This window comes from Triticum aestivum, chromosome 2D (genome assembly GCF_018294505.1).
Source record: "Triticum aestivum cultivar Chinese Spring chromosome 2D, IWGSC CS RefSeq v2.1, whole genome shotgun sequence".
In the NCBI taxonomy this organism is placed as follows: domain Eukaryota; kingdom Viridiplantae; phylum Streptophyta; class Magnoliopsida; order Poales; family Poaceae; genus Triticum; species Triticum aestivum.
In genome coordinates this window covers 432,644,285-432,652,782 of record NC_057799.1, presented here as the reverse complement: position 1 = coordinate 432,652,782, position 8,498 = coordinate 432,644,285, and positions in this window count along the sequence as shown.

Genomic DNA, 8,498 nt, shown 5'->3' with positions numbered 1-8,498 from the left:
CCTCATCCGTAGTATACTCCCTCTGTTTTTATTTACTCCACATAAAACGGAGGGAGTGGTGGTATAATAAATGACGCGGGCGGGGGAGGGGGAGGGACGTCGGTTTGCTCTCAACTGCGGTCCCACAAGCGAGCGTAAACGCAAGACGAAGCGCGTTCCATTTGGTGAGCGACGTGGAGGGTCGAGCGTGCCGGGCTGCAACGCGAACGCGACAAGAGCGATGTACAGTCAAAACTGACTGACCGGTCCTCACCGGAACCACTATTCACACCAGAACCTTCGCTGCTCGGCCTACGCCAGCCATTGCCCTAAAACCACACCAAATCTCCAGCCCATTCCCCCACCTTTCGATCCCCTAGCCCGCATCAAGCGTCCCCTAGTTCGCCGGAAAGCCATGGTGCGCCGCAAGATCACTTACTACAAGATGCTGACGCCGGAGCGCCGCGCAGAAATCGCGGTGGCGGTCGGCGCCACAGACCTCCGTTCCCAAGCTCGCTTTGCGGCGGGCCAATCCCCGAGTTCTCTGGAGCCAAGCTACGAGGAGGAGGAAGCCGATCCAATGTTCATGGCGGAGGTCGCGGCGCAGAAGGCCCCCGATGGGTATGAGACGATGGACGTCGACTTCGTGCCAGCGTCCGAGTCCCCCATGGTGCAGGCAGACCAGCGGTTCAACATGGCGATACTAAAGGAGGACCGGGAGGCAGAGGCTCAACTCGACGCGGAGCGCGCGCATGCCGCTGCCATCGAGGCTCTCCTGCAGGCGGAACCGGATGTCGTCGATGTGAACCGGGCGGCGGAGGCTCTACTTGAGGCAGAGTGCGCGGATGCCGCTGCCATCGAGGCCCTCCTGCAAGCGGAACCGGACGTCCTGGACTTGAACCGGGTGGCAGAGGCTCGACTCGACGCAGAGCGCGCGGATGCCGCTCTCATCGACGCCCTCCTACAGGCGAAACCGGACGTCCTGGACTTGACCGGGCGGCGGAGGCTCGACTCGACGCGGAGCGCGCGGATGCCGCTGCCATCGAGGCCCTCCTGCAGGCGGAACCGGACGTCCTCGACTTGAACCGGGATGTGCTCTCGTCCGTGCAGAGCGCCCGCACGCTCCGCTTGAACAAGTAGCTGGAGGCCGAGGACAACCACGGTGCGGAGACACACGTCGGTAGCGACGGCTGGTTCGCGCCGGCAGCCAAAACGACGAGGCCGTCTCTTTCCACGAGCAGTGCATGTTCTTCTTTATGTTGTTGTTTTTATGGATCTTTTGCTATGTAAAAACATATATTTGTTATGCAAGTCGCCTGACTTGGGTCAGTCTACCATTTCAGGCGGTTGGATGAATATCCTACGTCTCCTAACCCTTCTTTCCTTCTTCCTCACCTCTTCTTCTTCCCCAACAGACCACCGCACGGGCCGTACGGATACTCCCCAACATGCGGTTGGATAAACATACTCTATGAACGAAAATTATGTGTCAGCGATAGGATGGCTGAGTTTGGTTTGTTCACATGCGACAGCACATGTCAGTGAGGGTGCGTTCCCTTGGTTGGGTTTGCGGCATGCAGGAGCGACTGTGTGAGGGTGCGGTGCGACCGCGACGTGCAGGAGCGACCGTGTGAGGGTGCGCTGCGACCGCGACAGCCGTGCGCAAGTGTACCTCCTTCTCATTTTGAAAACTTTAGGTAAGCTTGGCAAAAATGTGTGGCGAAGTTTGGCAATGCAAGGCCTAGACAAAATAGGATAAGTACGTACGTACTAGGAGTACTAGTGTTAAAAAAGAAAGGCGGGGTTTTCCTTCGCGGGATTTAATCGATACAAATCCTCGTTTCACGTGTCAATTAATGCGTATTTTTTCTCCAAAGACCAAAGAGCTAACCATCTCACTCCTCATCGCTTGATTAATGCAGCGTCATGCAAACCAACCTTCTCACTTCCGCATGCATGCAGGGGATATTAATGTCCTTGGTTGCTAACCCCATCAATTTTGCCTCGATTAGTGTTAGTGGCCCTTTGCAAATTGTAATTTTGATATACTGGCCTTGTGTACAAAAAATGGAGGTAGTAACTATATTTGACTTCCTTCCCCATTGCGGTGACGTCGACGATATCTTTTTTTTGGTGGTTTGGCGAAGTGCGTTCGACGGAGAACACCATTGAGGGAGACAACGGTAAGTCGTTCGCAAGTGCCGCCTGCAAGCCGAGACAACCGCCTTGTTTGCATCCAGGAAGTCCTTTACTAGTACTACTAGGAGTACTACTGCAGTGAGATGGTTTCTCGAAGAAGACGATGGAGAAGCGGAGTCAGCGAAGAGTGAAATGATGGTTGCTTCGTCCGTGCTTTTGTGATTTGACGCCTCACTGCTTTGTGATTTGTGATAGAAGGGACAGGGGAGTAGACTCTGTGCTCTATACTGTACTACATGCGTCCAAGCATGGGAGAAAGAGGAGAGACGTTGCATTTTTCTATTCCTTCAATCAATCAATCAGGGAGCTTCGGTTCCATCTTTTTGGCTTTGGCAACACCGTCCACAATGGTTCCCACGATGCCAAAAGCTATTTTCACATTTGGCTACACATTGTGGATGCCCTTAACCGTACGACTTGGTTTTGCTCCTGTGTGCTATCTATACAAATCTCAATTATATTGATCTAAAAAATTATAGAATCAATATTAGTAAAAAGGAGGTGATTTTGCCGCGCGGATGGCGGGGGAGGTTTCTTATTTGAGCAATGCTACATCCACGTAATGGTTTACGTAAAGTTACGAACTGATGTGATGTGGGACTATTTGATTGGATTAAAGGAGAGGATTAGGCCCACCCCACGTGAAAATCAGGGGGGGCATATATAGATTAGATGGAAAGTATACGTAGCAGCTACGTAGCCCTTTGTAAGTCTAGGATTAGGCTTCTTATTTTCGGAGGACGTTGTCCTGGCGGTTTGCTAACATGCGGTCCCACGTGTCAGTGCTTTACCAAGCCGATCCGCGTCCCACATGAGGCAGAACAACGGCAGAAGCAACACGTGGTTAAGTTGAAGAAGATGAGGGAGAAGCGGATCAGCAACGAGTGAAATGATGGTTGCTTCGTCCCTCCAACTTAACTGTGGGAAAGGTGCAGTTTTGTGATTTGACGCCTCATTGCTCATTACTACGCTGGCGCCATGACTGGGGTGCTTCACCCCGGCTGCTCTGCACTGTATTCCGATATGGCACGTGGACCCGGTAGCTTGATGTCCCACATGTCGGCGAAAGGGACTAGAAGATTTATGAAAGCGAGCGCTCCACTCTTACGACGGAGGAGTAGACGACCCGACAACCCAGTGAACTGTCACTTGTAGTACTGTATAGTACTATAGTTTTGCTATTTCGCACGATCCATCGATACAAACCCGATTAAACAGGAAAGGGCGGGATTTTTCCCGCGCGGTAGATGATACTGGCCATACATTTCAAAGGCAATTTTAATGTATGCAAACTGAATAATTATAAGTAACAATATGATATCTAGTAAAACTAAAAACACATATGATTTATTGTGTTAGAGTGTAGTAGCAGTGTTGTATTGCATAGTTGTTAGATGTAACATGCGAGAACGTGTAGAGATGTAGTTTTGGAGGGCCTGCAGAGAGAAAAGCGTAATACGGTCACCGAACTTCAGAATAAGCTGATTACGGTCACTATATACGTTTTGCGGTGATTATACGGTCACTTGCTCACAGTTCAGCATTGGATTGCACTCTGTTGACCGGCCAAATAGTCTGCGTGGCGCCATGTTGACTAGTTAAATTGACCATGTTCCTTGTGGGTCCCACCTGTCAGTTCGCATAGGCAAAAGGTCAGATAAACACAAATTTACGCAGGCGCGACAAGGCTCCAACCCGTGCGCGGGAATCACCTGGTTGTGTATGTGTCTGTCAGGGCCTAATGTGTGCGCATGCACGTGTAGGTTGAGCACTTGAGCGTGAGAGTGTCTGTTGGTCGTGTGGTGTACTGGTGTGTGCATGCATGCGTGCGTGTGTGCGTGTGAGTGTTGCGTGCGTGCGTGTGAGTGTTGCGTGCGTGCGTGGTTGCGTGTGTACGTGTGAGTGTTGCGTGCGTGCGTGGGTGCATGTGTTTGTGTGAGTGTTGCGTGGATGCGGTTCGTGTGCATGCGTGCGTGTGTGTATAATCACCACACCAGCTCCTGTGTGTTAAAACAGACGGCTCAGCATACTAATACAAGGCCACCCTGTCCGCTGTGCCCGCGGTCATGACTTCGAACCACCGTCCAAATATTTTTTTGTCGTTTGTTTTCATTCTTACTAGCAAGATGCCCGTGCGTTGCACGTAACATCAAGATGCTGTTGTATGACTTGTTTATCTTGTGAGAGAAAAGGATGAACGAGGGAAGGCCTTATTTGCAAATGTGGAGAGGTGTGTGGGTACCTTTTTGCAAAATTGCCATAGTTTCTTTCCTATCCATCAGATATAAATCGGACGGCCTATATTGCAGGATGGCAGGCACACCATCATCACCAACTCTGTTTTTTATAAGAGTGTATTTTATGTATTTTATAAGAGTGTAGATGTAGAGTAGATACAAGTCGACAGGTGGGCACGATGGTAGTGAGATAATGTGATGCAACACTAGAGGTGCCACGTGGAGCGTTTAACTGGTCAACTAGTCATGTCATGAGCAAATACAGAGTTGTACGGTGAGCCCGTGACTGTATAATAACCACTAAACGTAAATGGTGACCGTAATGAGTGGATTCTAAAGTCCAATGTACGTTTCGTGCTTTCGCTTCAAATACAATGATCGTCACTGTATATATCGCGAGAGAAAGATGAAACATGCGTGAATGTGTTGGGGGCTTACTTTTAGAGGACCTGGAGATAGTTTGTGTGCGTACCTGAAAGGGGCGTAGGGGGGTATGCGATGGAGAGAGAGATGCTCTTCGTTTCTCTTTATTATGACTACCTTTATATATAGTATAAAAATATACAAATTCACAGTGTGGAATAAATATCATTGTGGGCACCATGCAATGCAAACGTTCATACTCCTCCATATAACTTTGTAATGTTGTATATATGTAGAAATTCTAAAATATTTTTTTGGCCACACTTTATGCAAAAGGAATGTTGTATGCGAAATAAACGTGAAGAGAGGGCTTTTTAGATCAATGGGGTACGTGATGTAACATGTGTGAATGTGTAGTTGATGCATTTGGTGGGGCCTAGAGAGGTATGTGTGTGTATTACGTATTCGAGAGAGGCATGGATAGAGGGGCCGACGGGGGGGCGTGGGAGAGATAGCACAAGAAATGAGAGTGGTCTAGAGAGAGAGACGAATATGACGTCACGACAAGAGATTCCATTCCCTTGAGTGTGTATATGCAAGGGGGGAGGGAATAGAGGCACCAGGAGAAATTTTCTGTGTGTGTGGTGTTTGTGTTGGTATGTGTGGGTGTGAGAAGATAATGAGACGTGGGTGCAGAGGGTGTGTCACCGCGTGAGGTCCGGTGGGTCGAGGTGAGGCCCTTCGTTCGGTTCCGTCCTGCGCCACATTGGTCGGCCCGTGACGCATTTAGGAAGACCCATGGATGACTAGTCGTACAAGACAAAGATAGCAGAATTGTGAAGGACTCTGTGTCCACTGACAAAGCCGGCTAGGATTTGTAACCCTAGGTTCTCGGACTAAGGTAACCCCTTTATCTCTGATATTACTATTCATCCAACCTAACTTTAAGGGGCATCCTACAGAATGCTCTGCTAGAATCATACTCGTCGATTAGGAAGAGAGGTGTGAGACAATGCGTGAGAGACAGGCGTAAAGATAATGTGCGTACATGAGACACGTAGGCAGGTTCATGTATATAGAAAGGGTCGATGAGGATTGTGCGTGTGTATGTTTGCGAGAGGAAGAGTGCTTGTGATAAAGGTTAGTGAAAACAGTTGTAAATGGTTACGAGAGGGAGGGAGGGTTATATCTAGAGCATGTGTGTGAGAAAGACACCTCGGGAGAGAGTGTGTGAGCATGTGTGAGAGACCACCGATGGAGAGTGAAACTACACGTAAAAGACTGCTCTACACATTGATTAAAGATATAAATTGTATCCAAATATTAGGATAGGATCATGATATTTGCAATTCGTGTAAGGAGCGGTCATTGATCCATCAGACATCTAGATTCTATCGAATTTGAGCATGTCTATGTTATTATTCGACACAATTGATCCACATAGTTAGTATTTTGAACTCCAGACAATGCATCGCTTTAGCAATCAAATATAAACGTGAGTATAGTTCATGTTGTGTGTGTAAAGCACATTATACATACGAAAGTTACACAATGGACATTATAAATAGCTACCTATGAACTAGCATACATTTGAATTCAACTTAAGGTGGTTTAAAAAAATTGAATTCAACATGAAGTCCATTCAATTATTTGAATTTGGTATCATGGCATTTGTAAACCATACCTAAATTATGGGGGCACCAATCTTTGCTCTGATTTTGTACATAATAGCATATGTAGTCATGTACAAAATAGATTCAAATTTAACTCCTCCATTCCAAAATAATCATAGTTATAGGATTTTCAAGTGTCAAAATTTCAAAAAGAAGCGGATAATTTAATGAGATTTTCAAACATATAAGGTCAAATATAACATTGTCTATTTAGGTCAATCCTCATAGTTCAAGAGTACTCTAAACGTGAATGCTTGTGTTTCAAAATTTCGAACGAAGCGCCAAAAGAGCCTCTACTCGCCCGAAACCGCGTGAGACCAATGTTTGGTAGTACAAGGAAATTACTTTTCTAATAACTCCGACCCGTGAAACCTACCGGCCCGACGTCCAAAGGTCTAAACCGGGGTAGGTTTGTAGCTTCATCTAGACGCCACGCAACCGCATCCGAAAAACATTCATACACAATGGCCGCCTAAGCACACATGCGCGCGGCCGAAATCGCTCCCGCCCACTATTTGGGACACCTGGGATTACCATCCTACCCCCGACCCGCAGTAGGTCCGAAATTTAAGAGGGGGGCAAAGTTTGTACTTTCCCCAAATTTCAAACAAGCGCGTCCCATCTTCTGTTCAAAAAAGCCAAAAACAAGTGCGTCCCAGACCGAAACATGGTTCCCCCCCCCCACCGTCCGATTCCCCATTTGTACTCCGTGGGCGCCAAAACTACCTCTCCACCAGCCGCGAAACCCCGGCGTCCTCGTCTGCCACCCCATCCCACCCATCAACTGCCGCCCTCCTCCATCACGCCGGAGCCGATACCCCGACGTTGTCGTCCACCGCAACCTCAACCGCAACGCCCTCCGCGGCTAGTAGTTTAAGCCGAGGCCGAGCCATCCGTACCCGAGCCAGTTCAACCACGCCGTCTTGCGCCTCACCGCTGCCGCTCCAACTTCGCCACCCTCCACCGCACCGGAGCTGTTCCTGCTATGTCGTCCTTCGCCGCCTCGGATATGCTTCCCCTCCGCCGACATACGGCCACGGCAACACAGTCAACAATTTGGCCATGGGTTCGTCCAAGCCTGCATCCTCCAGAACATCGGTTTCCCCGGTAAAAAGAAGAAGATCGACGCAACATGTGGAGGTGACCACACCGGCAACCGAAAAAGGTACTCCTCTTCCCTTATTCGTGCAAATCTTACGTCTCTGCTTGCACAGTATTCATCCCACAGAAGACACTAGTTGACCGCTTCTTCTTGATACTAGATGTTCCTAGTAACTCGCGATGCACAAGGTTTCTCCTCATATACTATTTCACCTTAGCTAGAGGTCCGTCGCCCCCCTGAATTTCAATTTCTGGCCAGTTGATTCCCAATTAACGGAAGCATTCCCCGGCGTAACAGGCACTAGTACGCCTATTACGCCGGGGAAGCAGCGCCTTGGTGTTTATCTTAGGGTCGTGTGCGGCCTAGAGCTACTGGCGCCCGATCTGGAGGTCGGCCGGGATTAAAGGGATGGCCTGGGGGCGCTGCCAAGCACGGCGGTGGTGTGAGGTCGATGGGAGGGCGGGGCGGCGGAGGCAGGGGTCTGGGCCGGTGGTCGCTGGCGGTTCGAGAAAGATCGTCAACAGTGACTGGCGGGAGGTAGGCGAAGGCCATCTGCCCGTTCCTTATAGATCGGACGGTTCATTAAAAAAATCGACTGACCTATTTATTTTCAGTCGACTGTTATCTTAGATATGACCACATGTGGTGGTGTGCTGGAGGAGTACCTGCATTTCTTGTGCTCATATATTACAAAATCATACGGAGTAGAATCTAATTTTGTTTGCCATGCAATGTTGTAGAGCTATCATATGTCTCCTGTCATTTATTTTTCAGCCACCTGCTATCTGCTACTTTTACAGTGCACTAGTTCTACACACACTTCACCCTTACTCTCACTATTGTGTTTTTATGCAAGGGTATTTCAGACTCTGCTACCATGAGAGAAGCCAAAAAGAAAAAAGAGAAGTCGCTCCAGCTTCGTATGCGGGTAGGCAAGACACGTTA